Genomic DNA, 26,241 nt, shown 5'->3' with positions numbered 1-26,241 from the left:
TTTTCCAGGCAGGAATATTGGAGAGGGTTGCCATTTCCTTCTCCAGGGGATCTTCCTGACCTGGGGATCTTCCTGACCTAGGGATCTTGCGGTTATATACTTTAAAGAGAGTCTCATGATTTCATGGTCTTCAATTTCAAGTTTATTAAAGAAGAGAAGTGAAAGGCAAAGGAGAAAAGGAAAGATAAACCCATTTGAATGCAGAGTTGCAAAGAATAGCAAGGAGAGATAAGAAAACCTTCCTAAATGATCAATGCAAAGAAATAGAGAAAAACAATAGAAAAAGAAAGACTAGAGATCTCTTCAGAAAATTAGAGATAGGAAGGAAACATTTCATGCAAAGATAGGGACAAAAGGACAGAAACAGTGTGGACTTAACAGAAGCAGAAGATATTAAGACATAGTGAGAATACACAAGAGAGTCATACAAAAGACTTCTCAGTGCTCCAGATAACCATGGTGTGATCACTCACCTGGAGCCAGACATCATGCAGTCCTAAGTCAAGTGGGCCTTAGGAAGCATCAGTATGAAGAAAGCTAGTGGGGGTGATGGAATTCCAGCTGAGCTATGTCACATCCTAAAAGATGATGCTGTGAAAGGACTACACTCAGTATGCAAGCAAATTTGGAAAACTCAGCAGTGGCCACAGAACTGGAAAAGGCCAGCTTTCATTTCAATCCCAAAAAAAAGCAATGTCAAAAAATGTTCAAACTATCACACAATTGCACTCATCTCACGTGGTAGTAAAGTAATGCTCAAAATTCTCCAAGCCAGGCTTCAACAGTACGTGAACTGAGAACTTCTAGATGTTCAAGCTGGATTTAGAAAAGGCAGAAGAATCAGAGATCAAATTGTCAATATCCCTTGGATCATCAAAAAATCAAGAGAATTCCAGAAAAACGTCTACTTCTGCTTCATGGACCACACTAAAGCATTTGACTGTGTGAACCACAACAAACTGTGGAAAATTCTTCAAGAGATGGGAATACCAGGGCACCTTACCTGCCTCCTGAGAAATCTTTATGCAGGTCAAGAAGCAATAGTTAGAACCCGACATGGGACAACAGACTGGTTCCAAATTGGGAAAGGAGTGTGTCAAGTTTGCCTATTGTTGCCCTGTTTACTTACCTTACGTGCAGAGTACACCATGCGAAATGGCAGGCTGGATGAAACTCAAGCTGGAATCAATATTGCTGGGAAAAACATCAATAACCTCAGATATGCAGATGACACCACCCTTAGGCAGAAAGAAAAGAGGAACTAAAGAGTCTCTTGATGAAGGTGGAAAAGGAAAATGAAAAAGCTGGCTTAAAACTCAACAATCAAAAAAAAAAAAACACACACACACACACACACACAAAGATCATGGCATCTGGTCCCATCACTTCATGACAAATAGATGGAGAAACGAAAGATATAGTGACAGATTTTATTTTTGAGGGGCTCCAAATTCGCTACAGATGGTGACTACAGCCAGACAATTAAAAGATGCTTGTTCCTTGGAAGGGAAACTATGACAAAGTAAGACAGTGTATTAAAAAGCAGAGACATTACTTTGCCAAAAATGGTCTGAATAATAAAGCTCTGTTTTTTTCTGGTAGTCATGTATGGATGAGAGAGTTGGACCATAAGGAAGGCTGAGTGCCAAAGAATTGATGCTTTTGAACTGTGGTATTGAAGACTCTTGAGAGTCCCTTGAACTACAAGGAGATCCAACCAGTCAATCCTAGAAGAAATCAGTCCTAAATATTCATGGAAAGGACTGATGCTGAGGCTGAAGCTCCAATACTTTGGCCACCTGATGCAAAGAACTGACTCATTAGAAAATACCCTGATTCTGGGAAAGATTTAAGGCAGGAGGAGAAGGTGACGACAGGATGAGATGGTTAGATGGCATCACTGACTCAATGGACATTTGTTTGGGCACACCCCTGGCTATGGTGAAGGATAGGGAAGCCTGGTGTGCTTATGTGGTAGTAGTCCATGGGGTCACAAAGAGTTGGATATGACTAAGCAACGGAACAACAACAAATTTCATGGCAGATCAGGAAGACATACGGAAGAACTTTCTTCTCAAAATCAGCAGTTAATGACTGCTCATTTAGAAAGGCAGATCACAGTAAAATTTACTAACTTCAATCATTAATATTCACTTATTGACCACAATGCACAGGATACTATGGAAAGACAGGTAGCACATGACAGAACACTAGGTCTTTGCTTTAGCAAACCTCATTTCATAGAAACAAACTTCATTAGATAGAAAAAAAATCATTATTTTTTTACCAATCAACATTTGTGGATCAATGCCCAAATGTCAGTCATTGTCTGGGCAATTTAGATGATACAGAAATAAACAACATTTGACCCCTGAGTCTGAGTTTGCAATTTAATTGGTTTAGCCTGAAAAGTATAAAACTAACTACACTAAATGACACAGGGAACCAGGCAGTCTAGAAAATGTGCAAGTAAAATATTAGGCAGAGAAAAGAGTGAGCCAAATTCATCTGAATTTTGAAGTCTCTGGGACATACTTCACAGTAGTTACCTTCATCCACCAGAGAAATTCCTAGATAATAGTTCTCCATATAGAAACATCCAGAGAACTAGGAATGTAACAGAAAATGAAGTTGATCACACAGGCATACGGGTCAGCAGCTCATAAAGTCTGTAATCAATACCAGAAATTGAAGTAAATATGCCTAGAAAATAACCCATCAGGGAGTAATGAGAAAATAATGCTTCTTCTAAAGAGAAAGAAAGCTATTGTCTTTAATATTTCTGCATGTATTTACTTGCTTTATCTCAACTGATAAATGCATTACAGTTTTCAAATGGGTAAAACATAGTCCTTCTGAAATATAGGTCACTGACAGTAGGTGAACCATAAAATCAATTCCCTACATCCAAGGAAGTATTGATTTGTTTAACAAAAAAGGGAAAAATACAATGAGGTCAAAAGTTGAATAGAAAATATATTTCATACTGCTCCTGAAAAATGACAATACATGAGCTCCGAAACCACAAAGAAAAGCTAATACCAGAGAAATTTCAGGCAATTCAGTCTGAGAAATTCATATCCAGAGTCTGATGATGAGTGAATGATATTGGTATTCATTTGCTTATTGACTAATTGCTACGTTCCAACTTCACAAATATTTATTAGTGCAGGAGAGTATAGATTGCTCTGCTGACAACAGTGTTTTACAAATGGTGAAGTATAAATTTTAAAGGATGAAATAGATGCATCTGTGAAAAAAGCATGCATATTCATAACATCCTTAAAATGTTGCTTTCATGATTAGTTCAGTTCAGTTCAGTCGCTCAGTCGTGTCCGACTCTGTGACCCCATGCACACCAGGCCTCCCCGTCCATTACCAACTCCCGGAGTTTATTCAAACTCATCTCCATTGAGTCAGTGATGCGATCCAACCATCTCATCCTCTGTCATCCCCTTTTCCTCCTGGCTTCAATCTTTCCCAGCATTAGGGTCTTTTCAAGTGAGTCAGCTCTTCGCATCAGGTGGCCAAAGTATTGGAGCTTCAGCTTCAGCATCAGTCCTTCCAGTGAACACTCAGGACTGATTTCTTTTAGGATGGACTAGTTGGATCTCCTTGCAGCCCAAGGGACTCTCAAGAGAGTCTTCTCCAACACCACAGTTCAAAAGCATCAATTCTTCGATGCTCAGGCTTCTTTATAGTCCAACTCTCACATCCATATATGACTATTGGAAAAACCATAGCCTTAGACAGCCCTTCAAATAACAAACACAGGCATGTATTCTTTTCTGTTGTCTTAATGCTATTAATTTTGTCTAGAAAGTCAGTCATCACTGACTGAGACATCATTTCGCAGACAAAAGTCTGTATAGTCAAAGCTATGGTTTTTCCAGTAGTTGTGTATGGATGTGAGAGTTGGACCATAAGGAAGGCTGAGGCCCGAAGAATTTATACTTTCAAACTGTGGTGTGGAGAAGACTCTTAAGAGTCCCTTGGACAGCAAGAATAGCAAAGCAGTAAATCCTAAAGGAAATTGACCCTGAATATTCATTGAAAGGATTGATGCTGAAACTGAAGCTCCAGTACTTTGGCCACCTGATGTGAAGAGGACACTCATTGGAAAAGACTCTGATACTGGAAATGATTAAAGGCCAAAGGAAAAGGAAGTGACAGAGGATGGGACAGTTGGATAGCATCACCAACTCATTGGGTATGAATTTGTGCAAACTTTAAGAGATAGGAGGACAGAGGACCCTGGTAGTCTATAGTCCATGTGGTCACAAAGAGTCAGACACAACTTAATGACTGAACAACAACAAGAAAATCAGTCAATATTTCTTTCTTTTTGTTTCCTGAGCTTTTATTTAGTTTCCTTTTATTTAATATATTTAGTCTTGTCTGGCCTGAATAATCAGACGTCCTTCAAATACTGGGCATATTTTAGCTCTTGGGAAAAAATGGAGAGCTCCTGAGTATCCAACTTGTTGAAAATCTAAAACCAGTATTTCACATATGAAAAAAGAATCTAAAAAAAGGATGATGAGATATATACGTATATAGCTGCATCACTTTGCTTTATACCTGAAACTAATAAAGCATTGTGAATCAACTATACTCCAATAATGTTTTATTTCAAAAATAAAAGAACAAAATTTCTAAAGCAATATTTATATTTTCTTTCTGAATCAAAACTATTGGAAAATGCAGTGAAAAAGGAATAATTTCAAAAGCAAAAAACGAACGTGAAATGAATTGAGTGTGCTTCTGTTACTTTTGGTCTTCTAACCAAATTGACCCATATCCTTATGTTCCTGATCACATTTTTCTCTCCAAACTTATTGAAACATCAGAGATTCCATTTTGGTCCAAAACTTGAGAGAAAATACCTGAACAGGCAACCAGCCAGAGAATACAACAGGGTACAAACTGTGCTTCTCACTGAGAGTAGCTCAATTACTCTGAAAACTTTAAAACATATGTTTCAGAGGATTTATTCAAGGTTAAATACCAAGGAAGAAGAGACGTTAGCATCTAAACCACTCAGCTCATGTTTGACATTTCTGCAGTAAAGGATGATTATCTTTGACTTTAGATTTCACATCTTGATTATAACTTTCATAATGTGACTATCTGAAAAATTCTCCAAATTAGCAAGTCTTCTCAAACTAATCCAAAACTTCAATATTTTATTGACTTCATTTGAATGTTCTGCTTATAGCTGCTGAATCTCAAATTGGGACCTCAGTTCTAGTTGGAAGTTAACATAAGCTTTACAATAATTATATTACAAGAGCTAAATTAAAAAGCAAACAAAATGTAGATCTCATTAATTTTTAATCGAATTTTTTGTTTATCTTTCCCTCTATTCATTCACATGCACTGGGTTCTAGAGGAATTCACTCCAATGTAGTCAAATGGGGAACTTAATTTCATGCATACAGTTTTGCTTTAAATGCATCTTTTAGAAATCTAAATTTTATGAAAGTTGATTTTCACTGGGTTTTTTCGTGAATTTTTCTTAAAGTCTCTCACAAATTTGTTACAATATTACTTCTGTTTTATGGTTTGGATTTTTCGCCCAGAGGCATGCAGGATCTTAGCTCCCCAACAAGGGATCAAACCCACACTCCCTGCATTGGGAGGTGAAGCTTTCATCTCTGGACCACTAGGGAAGTCCCTCACAGTTCTTTTTATTATTGAGAGCAAATAACTCCATTCTAAAGTTGCTGTAGACTGTCTATGAGAAGGATCCACTTGCAAAGCCACCCTTTTATGAACAAATACATAGACTTGGCTGTTATTATTAAAGAGTGATCAAAAGTCCTTAGTACCATGAATGAAAGAACAAAATGCACAGATGTGTTACACACATAGAAAAGTTAGAAGGTATAATGCTCTCAAGCCCTGGTTACTTAAACAAGAGAAAGTTAGCATTGTTCCAACAGATGGTTGGAACAACCATGGTTGAAGGGGGAGAGTATGGAGGGTGAGTAATAAACTATTTTCTGAAAAGCAGAAAAATCACTATTCCTTCTAATGATACACTTTCTGAAGTTTCCAACTACAGAGATGATAGTTACGTAGGGATACAAGTCTTCCTTTCAGATCAAGAGTCTGCCTCACAGAGTGTAAAGTCATGATAAACACAGTGATGAGTTATTGGTAGGAAAGTCTGGGCTAGAGAATGGCCAAGTTCAGTGGCCCCTGTAATTTTTGCTTCCTCCTTTGAATTCTCAGCTCTAGCCACAATTTGTATCACTTCCAAGAACTTGGAAGATTTTTCTTAGAATCTTCATATATTAAAAACTTCTGCTCAATGTTAACTAAGAATTTAAGAACCCACTCAACAGCACCTTTGTGTAACAGAAATCTGAAAGTAGTTTTCACTGAACAATCTCTTGCTTATTCCAAACTCATGCTTTCTGAAAATTTAGCTCTGTGTGAGGGAGGTGAAGGAATTATATTAATAAGTTAATTTTTTCTAATGTAGTAGAAATTAAGAAACTAAATTAAGTTGAAAAACCATCTATGGCTATGTATATCTATGGTTATCTAAGAAAAGTTGGATGTATAGATAGGTGATCCAAGTCTTGGTATTCCTGCAAGCTGTCTGGGAGCCACTGCTAAATATCAATGTTTTGCTCTTGAACATTAACAATTTCACAGAATATCAATGTCAGACAAAGCTACTTTGTGACCATGATGGACACACACACACGCACACACATACACACACAAAACATGGACGTTGTCCAAATGAAAAAAAGTACCAAACATCTCCTTATACTGGCTGTTGTTTTGTAACCAGTCACGTAAAAATTTCAGTTTAGTCTTTCTTTCTTCTAGATAAAGTTTATTAAGATACCTGATCACAGCAGTAGCCTCACCTTATGACAGCATACAATTCATAGCAAAGCCCCGCTTCCTTAAACCCTCCCAAGGATCATCCAACTCAAGCCCAAATCCTGTTAAAACCTTCTTTCTGGGACACTCCAGAGTGGCCCACGGTGTGCATTTTCCCTTGTTTCAATTTGTAAGAAACCAACTTGTTCAGCTGCAGGTAAGTTCCTGGTGATCTTTCTGCTGCAGGGCGTTGACACAGCTGTTACCCACACAACACACTGCTGCCTTTTTCTTTTCATTCTAGCTGACATGCTGCTACTTTTAACATGCTAAAAATAGAAAATGTATAATCTTTTCACATTGAAACATGGATGCCAAGCTTCCTCTTGAACGCACACATTATAAGCTGTACAAACAAGAGGTAGAGTGAAAATATAAAACTAAATAATATTAAGGAGAAAAATGTCCACCTTTATCTAGGTTATTTCAAATACAGATTTAATGGGAGGCACATACATAACCATCTATCATGATCGCCTCTTTCTGTATTTTTGCTCTCCATGTGCCTGGTGGATTTTAAAAAATCAATTACAGTTTTAGTCTCTGAAAAATGATCCCTCTCTGGGGAAACTTTATTGTTGTGCTTGTGATATATATTTTTGTTATTTTTCCTTGAGAGCAGAAGAAAATTACTATATATTCTTTAATATGGAATGATTTATTTCTTCACTTCTCTAGCCAAAATACTTGGGAATTGAAAGAATTATTCTGCATGTTGCTATGCTAGCCTCCAATAATTTATGTACTTTTTATGCTGAACCAATTGATTAATTTACATATCATTTAATAATTTTTGTCTGCTTCTGATTTTACCATTGTAATGTCCACATGATTCATTACAAATACTTTAAAAATTGTCACTCCTTTGAAAGAATCTCAAATGAGAATCAGAGGGGAAAATGATATATTTCATACCTAACAGTTTCTTTTCTGCAGTTCCATATATTCCCACCTATGCTTTGTTGGGTTGTAACAAATATTCATTAAGTTTCAAACATATGTTGAAATATTATTCTAAATTAGCAATCATGCATGTGAAAAAACAAAAAAGGTGTTGGTTGCCCAGTCTTATCCTACTCTTTGAGAATTGCAGACCGCAGACCACCACAATCCTCTGTCCATGGGATTTTCCAAGCAAGAATACCAGAGTGGGTAGCCATTCCTTTCTCCAGAGGATCTTCTTGACCCATGGATCAAACCCAGGGCTCCCATATTATGGACAGATTCTTAACTGTTTGAGCCACCAAATCACATATTTAGGTTTACTGAATTTGATATATCACTTCTATTACTTACATATAACATCACATCAACAATTTAAAGTCGTTCAGAAGTCAATAAAGCTGGTCCTTGAAACTTTTCAATGGATACCTTTGAAACAGAAGCACAGAATTTGACAACAACCAGAATAAAACAGGTAAAGCAGAATACTAATACTTAAATTTAAATGGCCATCTATCAGGTAGAAAAAAAAAAAGTAGTCATAATCTCACATTGTTTGAGTTTCTAAAAAATATTTTGAATGTAATCGATGGTTTCCAGTTTTAGTGTGTTTACATAGATAACAGGAACGGAGGAACTAGCAGCCTTGGCAACAAAACCTTATATGTAATGTTATGGAAGTCAACAGATTTTTTTTTTCAGATTTTCTTTATTTATTTTACTTTACAATATTGTATTGGTTTTGCCATACATCAACGTGAATCTGCCATGGGTATACACGTGGTCCTAATCCTGAACCCCCCTCCCACCTCTGTTATCAGAGATCCTATACAGTAAATTAAAAATTGTTAAGGACCACAAAGAACTCTTGGTGATTTATGTTTCAATATATGCTGCATTAATTATTAAAACTGAGACTTAAGTATTTTTATTAATTCATTTCAAAATAATAATCCTATGACACATTAACATAAATAACAAGAAATCTATATATTACAAAACAAAAAATAATAGTCAAAAGAGTAATACAGAGTAATATAATTTCTCATTTCTGAAAATTTCTTTAATGTCTGGCAACCAGTCTGTGGCTTTGGTTAGAGTAAATAAAGAAACACATAGATATCTATTAGGCAAGAAAGAATGTTAACAGTCTTTCACATAATTGTGGATATTTCTTTTGTTACCACACCAAAATTCACAATGACTAGTTGCAATATGAAAACTGAAAACATATCATTAACTGTTTGCACTCGGCTTCATTAAAATCTATTCAGTTCAGCCCAGTCGCTCAGTCGTGTCCGACTCTTTGCGACGCCATGAATCGCAGCACGCCAGGCCTCCCTGTCCATCACCAACTCCCGGAGTTCACTCAGACTCACGTCCATCGAGTCAGTGATGCCATCCAGCCATCTCATCCTCTGTCGTCCCCTTCTCCTCCTGCCCTCAATCCCTCCCAGCATCAGAGTCTTTTCCAATGAGTCAGTTCTTCGCATGAGGTGGCCAAAGTACTGGAGTTTCAGCTTTAGCATCATTCCTTCCAAAAAAATCCCAGGGCTGATCTCCTTCAGAATGGACTGGTTGGATCTCCTTGCAGTCCAAGGGACTCTCAAGACTCTTCTCCAACACCACAGTTCAAACGCATCAATTCTTCGGCGCTCAGCCTTCTTCACAGTCCAACTCTCACATCCATACATGACCACAGGAAAAACCATAGCCGTGACTAGACTGACCTTAGTCGACAAAGTAATGTTTCTGCTTTCGAATATGCTACCTAGGTTAGTCATAACTTTTCTTCCAAGGAGTAAGCGTCTTTTAATTTCTTGGCTGCAATCACCATCTGCAGTGATTTTGGAGCCCCAAAAAATAAAGTCTGACACTGTTTCCACTGTTTCCCCATCTATTTCCCATGAAGTGGTGGGAAATAGTGTGCTTTCATACCTTAAATAGGTCTTTTGCCCATTGAGAGATTCTGTTAACACCATGAATGATCATTTTGAAATCATCAGATCCTTCAGCTATGCTGACTGTTCAAATATTAACACATTTCTTTATGTAATACCAAAAATCACATTTGTCAACATCACTGGTAATCTCACTAGGAAAGTGCTTAAACTTTTGGAAGCTGATAGTAATCAACATACATATTCCAAAATCTTAACTACCCTTGAAAGTTCAAATTTTATTATTGGCCTCAAATGCTGTCAGTTCTTTTCCTTGAGTAATAGTCTCATCTTGTTCATTTTTGAGAAACATCTGTCGGGAATTCAGGTCTGAATAGTCATCGTTTGCTTGTCAGTTCTTTTATCAGATGAAAAAGTTGTTCCATGAGAAGAGCATTTAGATTAGTTCACAACTCAAATAAACACACGTGTGTTTTGTTTTGTTTGTTTGTTTTTTCTGGAGACAACCATCACATTTCAGTAGGCAGCAGAATTGTTTGGTCTGTCCTTTCTGTGTCATCACCCAAAATATTAAATGGAAGAGTACTTGATAAGGAATAAAAATTAAAATTCGATCCAGTGAGATCTTCCTCAACTGTTATAGGCAACATTTTCCATTACTTCTTTTATATTTGTACTTTTCTATTGCAGTGTCCAGGCGTTTATTTACCAAGTTTACCAAGTATGTGTGGAGAAGGAAATGGCAACCCATTCCAGTATTTTTGACTGGAGAATCCCAGAGACAGAGGAGCCTGGCAGACTACAGTCCATGGGGTCACAAAAAATTGGACACGACTAAGCAACTCACACACACACACACACACACACCCCAAGTATGTGTAGTCTAGTGATCACAGAGGTGCTTACCTTCCTCATAAACTGCCAAGTTTCTCAAGGTTTTAGATAACGTCATACATGTGTTTATAATATAATGTCATTCATATTGATTATATTATTTGCAGCCTATGAAGGAAAAGCTGTATACAATAAGCAAAAACAAGACCAGGAACTGACTGTGGCTCAGATCGTGAACTCTTTATTGCAAAATTCAGACTTAAATTGAATAAAGTGGGGAAAACCACTAGACCATTCAGGTATGACATAAATTAAATCCCTTACAATTAAACAGTGGAAGTAACAAATAGATTCAAGGGATTAGATCTGATAGATAGAGTGCCTGAATAACTATTGACGGAGGTTTATAACATTGTACAGGAAGCCATGATCAAAACCATCCCCAAGAAGAAGAAATGAAAAACTGCAAAATGGTTGTCTGAGGAGGCCTTACAAATAGTTAAGAAAAGAAGACAAGTTAAAGGCAAAGACGAAAAGGACAGATATACCCATCCGAATGTAGAGTTCCAAAGACTATCAGGGAGAGGAAAGAAAGCCTTCCTAAGTGATCAATGCAAAGAAACAGAAGAAAACAACACTGTATATTGTCACCCTGCTTATGTAACTTATACGCAGAGTACATCATGCGAATGCTGGACTGGATGAATCACAAGCTGGAATCAAGATTGCCATGAGAAATATCAATAACCTCAGATTGCAGATGACACCACCCTTATGGCAGAAAGTGAAGAGGAGCTAACAAGCCTCTTGATGAAAGTGAAAGAGGAGAGTGAAAAAGTTGGCTTAAAGCTCAACATTCAGAAAATGAAGATCATGGCATTGGTCCAATCACTTCATGGCAAACAGATGGGGAAAGAAAGGAAAGTTTTATTTTGGGGGGCTCCAAAATCACTGCAGATGGTGACTGCAGCCATGAAATTAGAAGACACTTACTCCTTGGAAGGAAAGTTATGACCAACCTAGACAGCATATTAAAAAGCAGAAACATTACTTTGTCAACAAAGGTCTGTCTAGTCAAGGGTATGGTTTTTCCAGTGGTCATGTATGGATGAGAGAGTTGGACTGTGAAGAAAGCTGAGCACCGAAGAATTGATGCTTTTGAACTGTGGTGTTGGAGAAGACTCTTGAGAGTCCCTTGGACTGCAAGGATATTAAACCAGTCAATTCTAAAGAAAATCAGTCCTGAATATTCATTGGAAGGACTGATGCTGAAGCTGAAGCTCCAATACTTTGGCCACCTGATGCAGAGAACTGACTTATTGGAAAAGACCCTGATGCTGGGAAAGATTGAAGGCAGGAGGAGAAGGGGATGACAGAGGATAAGATGGTTGGATGGCATCACGAAATCGATGGACATGTGTTTCGGCAAGCTCTGGGATTTGGTGATGGATAGGGAAGCCTGATGTGCTGCAGTCCATGGGGTCACAAAGAGTCAGACACAACTGAATGACTGAATTGAACTGATTCATGTGTTTGTAATTGGCACTAAGCAAATCCTTTGGCTAATACTAAGCCTTTGGAGATAGGAGAAAACAGAAATAATTATGCTTCTATAACAATTTATTAAATGTCATTTAATGAGGACTGCAGATCCTTGTTAAAGCCCATGGAAAAACAGTATAGGAGTTCCTTCAGAAAACTTAGTTAATAGAACTATCATTTTTATCAAACTCATCTCTGGGTCTATTTCCAAATAATTTACATTAGGGTCTTCAAGAAATATCTTCTCATGTTCATTTCAGCATTATTCACAATAGTCAAGATATGGAAACAATCCCAATTTACACTGACAGTTAAATGCATAAGGGAAAAGTATTATATACATGTAATGGAATCTTAGTATTAAGCCTTACAAAAGAAGGAAATGATACCATTTTTGGCATGGCTGAACCTGGAGGACATAATGAAGAGTAAAATAGACCTGTCACACAAGGGCAAATACTTCATGATCTCACTTATGTGAGGAATCTAAAATAGCAAAAAAATTGGAGAGTAGATTGGTGGTTGCTGGTTGCTGAGAAGAGGGAGAAATCGAGAATTGTTCAATGGGTATAAAGTTTCATTTATGCAAAACTGAACAATTTTGAGAGACCAGCTATAAACATATTGCCTGTAATTAACAAACCAATATTTTGCACTTAAAAAAATTATTAAGAGTATAGATCACATTAAGCTTTCTTACTACAAGAAAAAAGGACAACAGTATATATGTAATTTACCTCACCATCATATTAAATAATATATTGCATGTAGTTTTTAAAAAGAAAATGAAAATCATTAAACCCACCAAAGGAAAACAAGACATATTTCCTGCTAACTATTTTTGCAGATTTTCGTTAGCAACAAAGATGCTGGAAAGCATGTAATACTGTCTTTAAAATTCTGAGGGAAAGAGTCTATTAACCTGGGACTTTATTTGATGATGTTATGATTTAATAGTAAGGCATAATATTAATAAACAATATTTTCAGATATAGTGACAGGTGATATTAATAGTTAACAACAACTGGTCTTCTGGATGCAAGTAATTCCCATAAAGTTCCCTTACACTGATGAATAATATCAGGCACAAAAGGGTTAAGCTACTTGTCCCAAATAATATAGCTGCTAAGTGGCATGGTAAGAATGTGAAGCCACATACTTTCTAGATGCAGAGTCTATGTATTTAACATAACACTAAAGAATCTGTTAAAGGATATTTATCAACAATAAGCAAAGTCAGTTTGGAGGTAAGCCATTAAGTTGCAGGATGATCTGTCGATTTTTGTGGAATGCTTCCATCTAACAATCATCTTGCTGATAAAAATCCTTGTAGCTCAGCACTATATGTCTCATTTTGATAAAATATACTGTATATTTTCCTCTGAGCCTTCAGGGTTCTTGCTTATATTATGTTCTATATGAAAATCTATGAAAAAATATCTCTGAAAAATGGTACATGAAAGCTGGTCTTTTGAAGACATAAATAACTGTAATAAGACATAGGTCCCTTTCTAGCCAGTTTATGCTTAGAGGCATCTTCAGAGGAAACACACAGATCCTATTTCAGAAACCTTGAGGCCTATTACTGATCTACAAGGTGAATTTTCTTTAAAAAGTCCAGGCCAAGAGTTTTACCTATTTTAACAGGCAAAATATTTCCAAAAATCTTCTCTATACCTCATTGTTGTCTGATAGAAAGTGAAAAAAAAGTGAAAGTGAAAGTCACTCAGTTGTATCCAACTCTTTGTGACACCATGGACTGTATAGTCCATGGAATTCTCCTGGCCAGAATACTGAAGTGGGTAGCATTTCCCTTCTCCAGGGGATCATCCCAACCCAGGGATTGAACCCAGGTCTCCCACATAGTAGGTGGATTCTTTACCAGCTGAGCCACAAGGGAAGCCCAAGAATACTGGAGTAAGTAGCCTATCCCTTCTCCAGCAGATCTTCCTGACCTAGAAATTGAACTGGGGTCTCCTGCATTACAGACATATTTTTTACCAACTGAGTTATGGGGGGAAAGGAAACTTTAAACACATCTAAGAAAATAAACAGACATAAAAGCAACACAAAGCAAGATATTGACAGAAAGAAGTCCTGGTCCTTGATGGTTTTCCAGTTCTCAAATCATCCTGCCTTGTATTCCAGCTTCTCTTTCTGCCCCTGGCTTCCAGGAGGTGCTTATGTGCCTATTTAATGTGTGAAAAAGAGATGGGATGATTCAATATTTCACTGGAGAAAAATGAGTATGGTAGAGTAACTGAAGCAATGGTAGAGTAACTGAAAAAGTAATTGAAGATCAAGAGACTTTCTTAAAAGTTGGTTGTGATATGAAAGATCCTTTAGAAAAGGAGAGGCTGATGGTTCAGAAAAATGCTAACAGCCAAAGTAGCAAAGCTCTTGAAAAAGTCAGAAGACAATGGAATTGGTCTTTCAGGACTAGACATGCCTCAGTAAGAGAAGATACCAAAGATGAAGAGAGAAGATGGGTGGGAATACAGGACATATTGATATGTTTTGATCTGACTAGAAGCCTTTGATGAAGGTGAAAGAGGCAAATGAAAAACCTAGCTTAGAACTCAGCATTCGAAAAAGTAAGATCATGGCATCTAGTCACACTAGTTCATGGCAAATAGATGGGGAAAAATTGGCAACAGTGACATTTTATTTTCTTGGGTTCCAAAATCACTGTGGATGGTGACTGCAGCTATGAAATTAAAAGATGTTTGTTCTTTGGGGGTAAAGTTGACAGCTTATTCAAAAGCAGAGATATCACTTTGCCAACAAGTTCAGAATGTCAAAGCTATGGTTTTTCCAGTAGTCATGTGAGGTTGTGAGGGTTGAACCATAAGGAAAGCTGAGCACCGAAGAATTGATGCCTTAAAATTGTGGTGCTGGAGAAGACTCCTGAGAGTCCCTTAGACAGCAAGGAGATCAAACCAGACAATCCTAAAGGAAATCAACCCTGAATTTTCACTGGAAGAACGGATGCTGAAGGTGAAGCTCCAAGACTTTGGCCACCTGATGTGAAGAGTCAAGTCATTGGAAAGGACTTTGATGCTGGAAAAGATTTAGGGCAAGAGGAGAAGGCGTCAATGGAAGATGAGATGGTTGGATGGCATCATTGACTCAATGGACGTGAATCTGAGCAAAATCTGGGAGGTGGTGAAGGATGGGGAACCTGGCACAATGCAGTCCATGGGGTCACAAAAAGTAGGAAACAACTTAGGGACTGATCAACCGCAGACTCAAGCAGGACCGATGGGAACTACCTGGGTTACCTCTTCTGATACAAAATTTCCTATCTTCCCTGTTCAAAGATTTTGATCTATAAATAATTGTATAATTATATTCACAGTATAGAAGAGTGTTCAGTGGTGAGATGTTTTCGGTGATGAAGTTACTAGAGAGAAAGGAGACACTAATATATGTTATTTTGACTTTCCATCCACTCAGACTAAGTACACAGATTGTCTTTTATAAGTCACTACTTTGCCCGAAAACTTCTAAAATCTAGATTCTTATTGTTAATTGCCTAATTATTTCACAATTCCAATAGTTTAAAATATTTCAGTTTGAAATGTATAGTAATGCTATGGGATACCGACTGCGACACAGTCACTAAGCTCCTTAAAGAAGGAGATCAAATCCTCATACTAACTTGGGGGGGAAAATTTCAAATGCTAAAGCCAAGCCACAAAGTGAAAAGGAGGTCTGAAGCCTTTAAATTTTACACCTTTCTTTTGCCTTACTTACCAAATACCTGGAGTGAATGTGTATTTTTAGCCTAACTTTACACCATAATTATTTCAATTCTGGATCACATCACCACTGTATAAGTGTTAATATACTACCAAAGACAAGTTGAAAAAACAGTTCTGGTAAAACGTTTCTTTACACAGGTTGGTGAAACCCTGTAATTTTCAGTGAGATGATTACATAAAGTCCTACCTATAATTTTATTTAATTGTACCTTTTTACTTCATTTTCTCAACCAAGATCTCTTTCTCTTTTTCACCCTTGTCTCAAAAGGAATACATTGAAACTATCTTCAGCACAATGTTCAAGGATATTTACTTAGTTAACTATTCTCTATTTGTGTCTAAGATTACAGTATTTCAAACAATGAGCAAATAACATGAAACACATTCTAGCAACTATTTCCCATAGTTACAGGTACAGAGAGGAACTCTTTGTTTAAACATGGGCTATTAAAGCATTAGTCATGGTCTACATATAAGTAAAATTAATATGGATAATATATAATAATAAAATTAATATGCTATATGGCAACAAATATTTTTTGGGTCTCCAAAATTACTGCAGACGGTGACTGCAGCCATGAAATTAAAAGACGCTTACTCCTTGGAAGAAAAGTTATGAGCAACCTAGATAGTATATTCAAAAGCAGAGACATTACTTTGCTGACTAAGTTCCGTCTAGTGAAGGCTATGGTTTTCCCTGTGGTCATGTATGGATGTGAGAGTTGGACTGTGAACAAAGCTGAGCGCTAAAGAATTGATGCTTTTGAACTGAGGTGTTGAAGAAGATGCTTGAGAGTCCCTTGGACTGCAAGGAGATCCAACCAGTCCATCCTGAAGGAGATCAGCCCTGGAATTACTTTGGAAGGAATGATGCTAAAGCTGAAACTCCAGTACTTTGGCCACCTCATGAGAAGAGTTGACTCATTGGAAAAGACTTTGATGCTGGGAGGGATTGGGGGCAGAAGGAGAAGGGGACGACCGAAGATGAGATGGCTGGATGGCAACACGGACTCGATGGACATGAGTCTGAGTGAACTCTGGGAGATGGTGATGGACAGGGAGGCCTGGCGTGCTGCGATTCATGGGGTCGCAAACAGTCGGACATGACTGAGCGACTGAACTGAACTGATGGCAACAAATACAATCTTACATGAGCACATATGCTACATTGATGGAGTGTAACAGATAAGAATGTGGGTTCTGGGGCAAATATTTCCTGACTTTAAATTCAGCTCTGCCGATACTATGTGACTGTTCCCAAGTTCTCTACCTTTTCTAACCACTGACTCCTCTTCTGTAAAATGAGGGTACCTCAAAGGACTGATTGAGCGCTTAAATTAAAACGTACAGATAAAGGACGTAAACCAGTGGTTGGCAACTGTGAGCTGTGAGATCCCTGTACAGGTTAGCGTTTACAATTAAATGTCTGTATCATAGCAATATTACTGATAGCCTAGATGAAATTATTAAGTGATTTGCTGATTTTTCTGTTATGTCTTCTAGTCCAAATAAAGATAAAGCTATATCTTCAATCTATATTCAGCTAAAAGCCTGAGTATTTCATTCATACAAGTCAAAAGTTCTAGAGCTTTTGCTGAAGTTTAATTAATAAATAATTTAATTCATGACTTGGCACACGTTACTGCAATGAGCCAATTGGGCAATATATTCATCTTTGCAGGCCCCATAACTTCGCTCCCAACTTCTCAACTCAAGTCACTGTCGTATGAAAGCATTCATGGACAGCATGAACAAACAGGCATGACTGTGAACCCAGGAAGTTTCATTAACAAAAACACACAGCAAGTCAGCTTTGTCCCAAGGGTAACTTACTGATCCTTGCTCTATCCACTTGATAAAAACAGAAATCTCAAATATTTTAGCACTATTTAAAGTTTCCCTTTTTGGTGGCTTCTCCATTGGTTCAGTGGTAAAGAATGCTTCTGCCAATGTAAAAAAACTGGTTAAATCTCTGGTCTGGGCAGATCCCCTGGAGATGGAAATGGTAACCCACTCCAGTATTCTTGCCTGAGAAATCTCTTGGACAGAGGAGCCTGACGGGCTGTAGTTCATGGGGTCACAAAGAGTCGGACACGACTGAGTATACACACACAAAAAAAACCCAAACAAAACACAACCAAACTTTCCTGAGTTTCCAATGAACTCAGTTGAGCTACTTGGGTATCATGGTCTGTGAGTATACATACCTAAACTCTGAATTATCTTTCAAACAAAATAAATAACAGCCCAGTATTTCATATTAAAAAGTACAAAGAGAAGATATGACAGTTGACAAAACTTAAAAACCATGTTTGACTCACCAGTGGAATAAGCTTTGAGTAATTGGAGGAGTTGTGCACATGTATTAATTTTTCTGCTTACCATGTGAAGACAACACATCATATACATGATAATAGAACTATTATGTGCGACTGATCCTTGAACAACAAGGATTTGACCTGCCCAGTTCCACTGAATGAGAGAATTTTTAATCCATGGATGTGTAAACTTGGGGACTTCTCTGGTGTCTCAGATGGTAAAGAATCTGCCTGCAGTGTAGGAGACCTGGGTTCTGTTCCTGGATCAGGAAGATCCCCTGCAGCAGGGAATGACTGCCAACTCCAGTATTCTTGCTTGGAAAATTCCATGGACAGAGGAGCCTAGTGGGCTATATAATCCATGGGGTCGTAAAGAGTTGGACATGGGACTAACACTTTTTACTTGGAAAAAGATGAGAAGGAGCTAAGGTAAGAAGAACAGACTATGAATTATACTCAGATCTTCCGCTAGGGGAGTGGGGTGAAGGAAGAAGATGCCCATAAACCCTTTGTGTTGTGCAAGGCTCACCTGTATTATTAACCTGAGAATGTTATAAATTCTAAGATAATGGCATGATAAATTCTCAATCTGTGTGCTTAGTCACTCAGTCATGTCCAACTCTTTGTGACTCCATGGACTGTAGCCCGCCAGGCTCCTCTGTCCATGGGAATTCTCCAGGCGAGAATACTGGAGTGGGTTGCCATGCCCTCCTCCAGGAGATCTTCCCAACCCAGGGATCGAACCCACGTCTCCTGCATTGCAGGTGGTTTCTTTACCATCTGAGCCAACAGAGAAGCCCATGATAAATTCTTAATAATTAATCAAATATAATGTTTTTTAAAATAAAAAGCAGGTGAATCGGTCTTCAGATTCCTCTTGTCTTCACACCAGGTAAAGTGTGAGAGGCAGCATTCCCCAGGAATGGTAGTTGTATCTTCACACATATACTACCTTCCACTCTTTTAAAGTCTCTGTTGTACTCTTAAAACAACTGATTATCAGGTATTTATTAAGTGTATACTTAATATGAATATAATATGTACATGTTGGGCACCATGGAAAAGCATAAACCTTGATAAGGCAAGTCTAAAATCTGGTTGCCTGAATGAGCTGCTTGTATATTTTGGAGATTAATCCTTGGTCAGTTGTTTCATTTGCAGTTATTTTCTCCCTTTCTGAGGGTTGTCTTTTAACCTTGTTTATTGTTTCCTTTGCTGAGCAGAAGCTTTTAAGTTTAATTAACTCCCATTTGTTTACTTTTGTTTTTATTTCCATTACTCTAGGAAGTGGGTCAAAGATCTTCCTGTGATATTTGTCAGAGAGTACTATGTTTTCTGCTGAGAGCTTTACAGTTTCTGGCCTTACATGTAAATCTGTAATCTGTTTTGAGTTTATTCTTGCGTATAGCATTAGAAAGTGTTGACAGTAAGTGGGAATTTGCTGTGTGACACAGGGAGCTCAATCCAGTGCTCTGTGACAACCTAGAGGGGCAGGATGGGGTGGGGGATGGGAAAGGTTTCAGGAAGGAGAAGACATGGTGGGGAAAAAAAGATGATTCATGAATCAAGATGTAAATCTGTGGGCAGGTCTTCAGGGGTTTAAGAGGAGGAGGGCCTTGTCTGAGTGGGGGTTTGTGTGGGGATTCACACAGTGGGTTGCAGAGTCCTATCACATTGACAGTGGTTTCTGTCTCCTTTTAATACTCCTGTATTCAATTAAAAAAAAATCTAGTTGGCAAAGCTGAACCAGAGAAGGCATAGAATTCTGGAAAGTACCTGAGCTTATAGTATCTTTTACACATACACTAACATAGATAAAACCAGTCCATCCTAAAGGAAATCAACACTGAATACTCATTGGAAGGACTGATGCTGAAGCTGAAGATCCAATATTTGGCTACTTGATGTGAAGAGCTGATTCATTGGGAAAGACCCTAATCCTGGGAAAGATTGAAGGCAAGATGAGAAGAGCTCAACAGAGGATGAGACGGTAGGATGGCATCACTGATGCAATGGACATGAACTTGGGAAAACTCCAGGAGATGGTGGGAGAGAGGGAGGCCTGGTGTGCTGCAGTCCATGGGGTTGTGAAGAGTTTGACACGACCTGGCAACTGAACAACAACAAAACTGAACAAAATTCAAGGATGTAGGTAGAAAAATCAGATAATTTGTGTTGAAGTCCAAAGAGTGGGCTGTGGATGAACCAGCATTACCGGAAGCTGTTGAAAATTTTCCCAACATCTTGCTTTACCATCTTTAGCTAATGCAGAGCCCGGAGAATTAACAGCTTGGATGTTCATTCACCACACTCTTTATTTAATCTAAGAAAATGTTTAAGCAAACATCAAGACTGGGGACATTTTAGGAAAATCCTTAATACTTGTGAAGACTGTTTTTTGGTTTTTGTTTTTCCCCTCTCTCTTACAACAGATCACTTACAGCAGCAGTCATAGAAATGCTCAGCTGAAGAATCCTAGACCATTTGTAACATTCAGATAAATAAAATGTGCTTTTGGAATCTTACGCTACACCTCATAATAGACTCAGCTTCGCCTCATCAAATAATGAAAAGAGAAAATGAAACCTTCCTTGACAACAATTTGGACTCGGTAAGAATGTATTAAATCAACTGCCCTGGGACAGAGGGATAATTGTCATCCTGCAATAGACGGGAACTGATGGATCTGAGAGGGGTAAGTGGAACCCTCTTACTGTTTATGCTTCACAGCTTTATCCTGAGGCCAGAGCTACCTGGAGTCCTTTAGCATACACACAAAAGACTGACATTTGTTTTAAACTATGAAAAGGCACAGACACCATAATGGCAATGAAGTCCCAATGGCCCTTTAGTTACTGTGAGACTTTCCTGACGTTATGAGATAGTAACAGAAATAAAGAGATGTTCAAACTCAATTTCACATTTTAAAACATTCCCATCTGTGAACATTCTTCTTGTTACAGACATCATCACAGAATCACATCTAAGCAACCTTAAATTTGAAGGGTTTTTTGTTTAATATGTTTGAAATTATTTTAATTTAATCATTTTACCCACACTCTGCATGTTCCCAGTAAATTTCAGATGGTAAAGAATCTGCCTGCAATGCACAAGACCCAGGTTCGCTCCCTGGGTCGGGGAAAATTCCCTGGAGAAGACAATGACTACCCACTCCAGTACTCTTTCCTGGAGAATTCCGTGGACAGAGTGCCTGGCAGGCAAGTCCATGGGGTCCCAAAGAGTCAGACACAACTGAGTGACTAACACTTAAGCCTCCTTTCCTAAGTAAATTTTTATGTATGCTTTCCAGCATCAGAGAAAAAGTATAATTGTACAATCATTTCTGTCATTTATCATGGATTTGGGTCTATACAACTTTGATTTTCCAGTACTCTTGTTCTTCACTCAATTATTTATTTTCAACAATACAGGGGAATTTAAAGTTGAAATGATCTGAATATTAACTCATAAGTTCTATAAAGACTTTGACATTCGTCCAAATGCTCTCATCCTGAATGTGGTGAAATAAATGCAAGGAATAATAATATGATGAATGTTTTTGACATAGATCACAGTAGAGGCAATACACTGTAAGAGGAGGCATGGATTTAAGTAAAAGTAACAAGAAATACCAGTGTTATTCCTGAAAATTTGTAAAACTGAGTTATTCCTATCACACTAAGTCTAGAATTTTATTATTACAACATCTTAATCATTTAATTGGATGATCTAGCATAAAATCCATACTTGATTTAACTTGACATTATATGTTTACAAAGCTGTATTTAACAATTAGGTGTCTTAGAGCAAGAAGAATCAAATATATAAGAGGAATTGGCTAACAAAGTAATCTGACTATTTACATAAACAGCACACTAATCAGAGAAAATTTTCTGAAGCTATCCTTGATCCCCTACCCCTATCCTTTGGCATTCAAATTCTGAGCCTAGCTATCCTATTCAGTAGGCTGAAAAGTCCCTATTTATCTGTAAGCCCCTAATACTGTGTGCAATGCCTCGCTGATGTACAGTGGACATTACATAAATGTTTGAATGAGTAACTCTGATGCTGGGAGGGATTGGGGGCAGGAGGAGAAGGGGACGACCGAGGATGAGATGGCTGGATGGCATCACTAACTCGAAGGACATGAGTCTGAGTGAACTCCGGGAGATGGTGATGGACAGGGAGGCCTGGCGTGCTGCGATTCATGGGGTCGCAAAGAGTCGGACACGACTGAGCGACTGAACTGAACTTGAATGAGTGAATCAACTTAAGCTTTCTGTTTAAATTTTTACAGAAAAGGTTAAAACTTTCTAATTCACAAAGAAACAAGGAAACATAACCCACTGCACTTTGAGGGTTTGGCTGGGCCCAATAAATGTTAAATTTGTGACTAAAGACTTAGAGACAAAACTAGGGATGCAAGTACTAGAGAAAATAGATGGGGACAAAACTAGACAAATTTTATTAGAAAGAAAACCAGTCTAGAAATGTAACTGCTTCTAAATACCCAGTAACAAATCAGTGCAAGCTATTTTCTGGTATAACGGTTGGTTAATGCTTACAGAAGCAAAGGGTTAGAGGCACTCTGTAATGACCTACTTTAAAGAAGAATTCATGAACTACCATTTAAAGGGCAGGAATTTGCTAGAATTTTATCCCTAGCATGCTCACCCTGCCACCTGGTGGTGACTTCCCTAAATTGCAGATGTTTGGTTTGGGGTGCTCAGGGCTGTTTTTAAAGAATTGTGTTAGTTGCTCAGTTGTGTCTGATTCTTTGTGACCCCATGGACTGTAGACCCCTAGGCTTCTCTGTCCATGGGGTCTCCAGGAAAGAATACTAGAGTGGGTTGCCATTTCCTTCTCCAGGGGATCTTTCTGACCCAGGAATCAAACCCGGTCTCCAGCATTTCAGGCAGATTCTTTACTGTCTGAGCCAGCAGGTAAGCTTGTTTTTAAGGAAGTGTGCCCCAAATCCCACAAATACAAAGCATCCTTGTGGTGACATGAGTTCTTGTGGTCCATAGGAACACACCACTACCACCACCATCATCACAAACCCACGCATAAAAGATTAAAAAACAAACAAGCAAAACCTGTTTTCATTGTCTGTTCCAAAGACAAAGTCTGGTCTAAAATAAAATTTTGTAACAAATGAAGATTGTCTTCAATACTTGGCTCATTCCCTTCCTGTACCAGTTTTCTACATGTACCAGTAAAACCGTTGCCCTTGTTCAGCCCATTAGCCCTTCTGACCACAGGTCATCTGAGCACATCCACTGTGTGCTTGCAACCTTCCCTTCTACACTCTAGAGTCAGTTCAGTTCAGTTCAGCCACTCAGTCGTGTCCGACCCTTTGCGACGCCATGAATCGCAGCACGCCAGGCCTCCCTGTCCATCACCAACTCCCAGAGTTCACTCAGACTCACGTCCATCGAGTCCGTGATGCCATCCAGCCATCTCATCCTCGGTCGTCCCCTTCTCCTCCTGCCCCCAATCCCTCCCAGCATCAGAGTCTTTTCCAATGAGTCACTCTTCGCATGAGGTGGCCAAAGTACTGGAGCTTCAGCTTTAGCATCATTCCTTCCAAAGAAATCCCAGGGCTGATCTCCTTCAGAATGGACTGGTTGGATCTCCTTGCAGTCCAAGGGACTCTCAAGAGTCTTCTCCAACACCACAGTTCAAAAGCATCGATTCTTGTAGCTACTATTAATACTACCTGGAAAACTCACATGTCCAGAATTCCATAAAAGTGACTCAAGGTGAGTCCTTTGTCAAACAGCCAAGATCTAGATAAGGACTAGCGCAATAAAAGTGTACAGGAAGGTAAATTAATTATTGTAAACTATTTTGTTTCTTTGTATACAGTGCTAAGCATTTAAACAAAGGAGTCTCATTGTTCACAGATCTGTTTCAAAATACTAATTGGTGTGTTGTTGATTATGATAAGTTATGTTTAGTACATATCATGCATGCCTGCATGCTCAGTTTCTTCAGTTGTGTCCGACTTTTTGAGAGGCTATTGACTGTAGCCGGCCAGGCTCCTCTGTCGATGGGATTCTCCAGGCAAGAATACTAGAGTGGGTTGCCATGCCGTCGTCCAGGGGATTTTCTTGACCCAGGAATCGAATTAGTGTCTCCTGAGTCTTCTGGATTGCAGGCGGACTCTACCCACTGAAGTGAAGTGAAGTCGCTCAGTCGTGTCCAACTCTTTGCGACCCCGTAGACTGTAGCCTACCAGGCTCCTTTGTCCATGGGATTTTCCAGGTAATAGTACTGGAGTGGATTGCCATTTCTTTCTCCACTGAGCCACATGGAAATCCCCAGTAAATATTATATGGAATGTAAACAGGAATATGTTCATTACCTTTTGCATTTGTGGTTTATGCTCTAAAATTATTTAAAAGAAAAAGAATATTTATAAACTACCAACATATCAGCCCTATTTTCCATAGTCAAGGTTTCATAACTCAGGAAATTAAGCAAGTGTTCAGTATGTGATTAAGATAGTTCAAGAAAAAAAGAATGGCACTCTGTATTGAAGAAAACGACTCTTTCAAAAAATAAACCTAATTTATCAAAAGTTAATCAAGTACCCATGGCACTTGCTTCCTATATGTGTGAGTGTTCAGTCGCTCAGTCCTGTCAATTCTTTGCAGCCACATGGACTGTAGCCCACCAGGTTCCTCTGTCCACAGAATTTTCCAGGCAAGACTACTGGAACGGCTTTCCTCCTCCAGCTTGCTTCCTATAAACAACGAGTAAACAACTTGCTCCAGATGGGCAAGAACAACTTAATCACTTTATTAGTTATCAGTGCAAAGTCAAGGTCAGCACTTTAAGGTCAAACTCTGGGACTTTTATTCAATTACCAAAATTGAGCATTCCTTGAGAAATGTAGAGGTGTGCATCAAAATGAGATTGAGATTTTGAATAAGAATTTTTCTTCTGTTTTTTTTTCTTTTTTTGGAGTAAGTTGCTTTACACTGCTGTGGCTGTTTCTTCTACGTAACAAAGTGAATCATTCATATGTACACATATATCCCCTCTTTTTTGGATTTCTTTCCTATTTTGGTCATCACAGAGTATCTAGTAGAGCTCCCTGTGCTATCGGGTAGGTTCTCATTAGTTACCTGTTTTATACATAGTATTGTCTGTACGTCAATCGCAAGCTTACCTTTCATCCCCAGTCCCCTTCCCCCCTGGTATCCATGTTTAGTCTCTGTATCTGTGTCTCTATTTCTGCTTTGCAAATAAGATCATGTATGTCATTTTTCTAGACTCCACATATATGTGTTAATATATGATATTTGTTTTTATCTTTCTGACTTACTTCACTCTGCATGACAATCTCTAGGTCCATCCACATTTCTGCAAATAACACATTTTTCTTTTATATGGCTGAGAAATATTCTATTGTACATATGTATCATATCTTCTTTTTCCATTTCTCTGTTGATGGACATTTAGGTTGCTTCCATGAACTGGCTATTGTAAATAGTGCTGCAGTGAACACTGGGGTGCATGTATGGTATTTTGAACAAGTCTGTTAAGTACCTTGTTCTCACTTTTTATAACATATTCAATCAAATGTGTAGAGTCATCATATTTGATAAAAAATTAAATAAGGTATATCATGCCTGAATACCTAAAGATAAGAAAAAATTTCATGTATCTGAGATTGGAAAAAAAATGGAGAAATGGAGAAAAAGAGAGAGATATAGGAAGGGATATATACAACTTTATAGATTAAATCACTAAAATGTTAAGAATTTAACCTATATAAAATTAATGTGAGTAGATTTTTGAAATTCCTTTACAGTGAGAATAAGCAAAAAGCACTTATCTTAATTCAACATCCAATTCCTATTTTTAGCTGTCAGTAGTGCACTGACGTATCAGGAGACATGAAGCCCATGTCAAACCTACCAAGGAACAAAGACGAAGCAGCTTCTTCCAAACCAAGACATGTCTTTCTCTGAAGAAAGATGGAAAAATTGAGTTAATATGTCATGATAGTCACAAGGGCTGATCACG

Source organism: Capricornis sumatraensis, chromosome 18, assembly GCF_032405125.1.
Source record: "Capricornis sumatraensis isolate serow.1 chromosome 18, serow.2, whole genome shotgun sequence".
Lineage (NCBI taxonomy): Eukaryota > Metazoa > Chordata > Mammalia > Artiodactyla > Bovidae > Capricornis > Capricornis sumatraensis.
Note: the sequence above shows the minus strand (reverse complement) of the source record.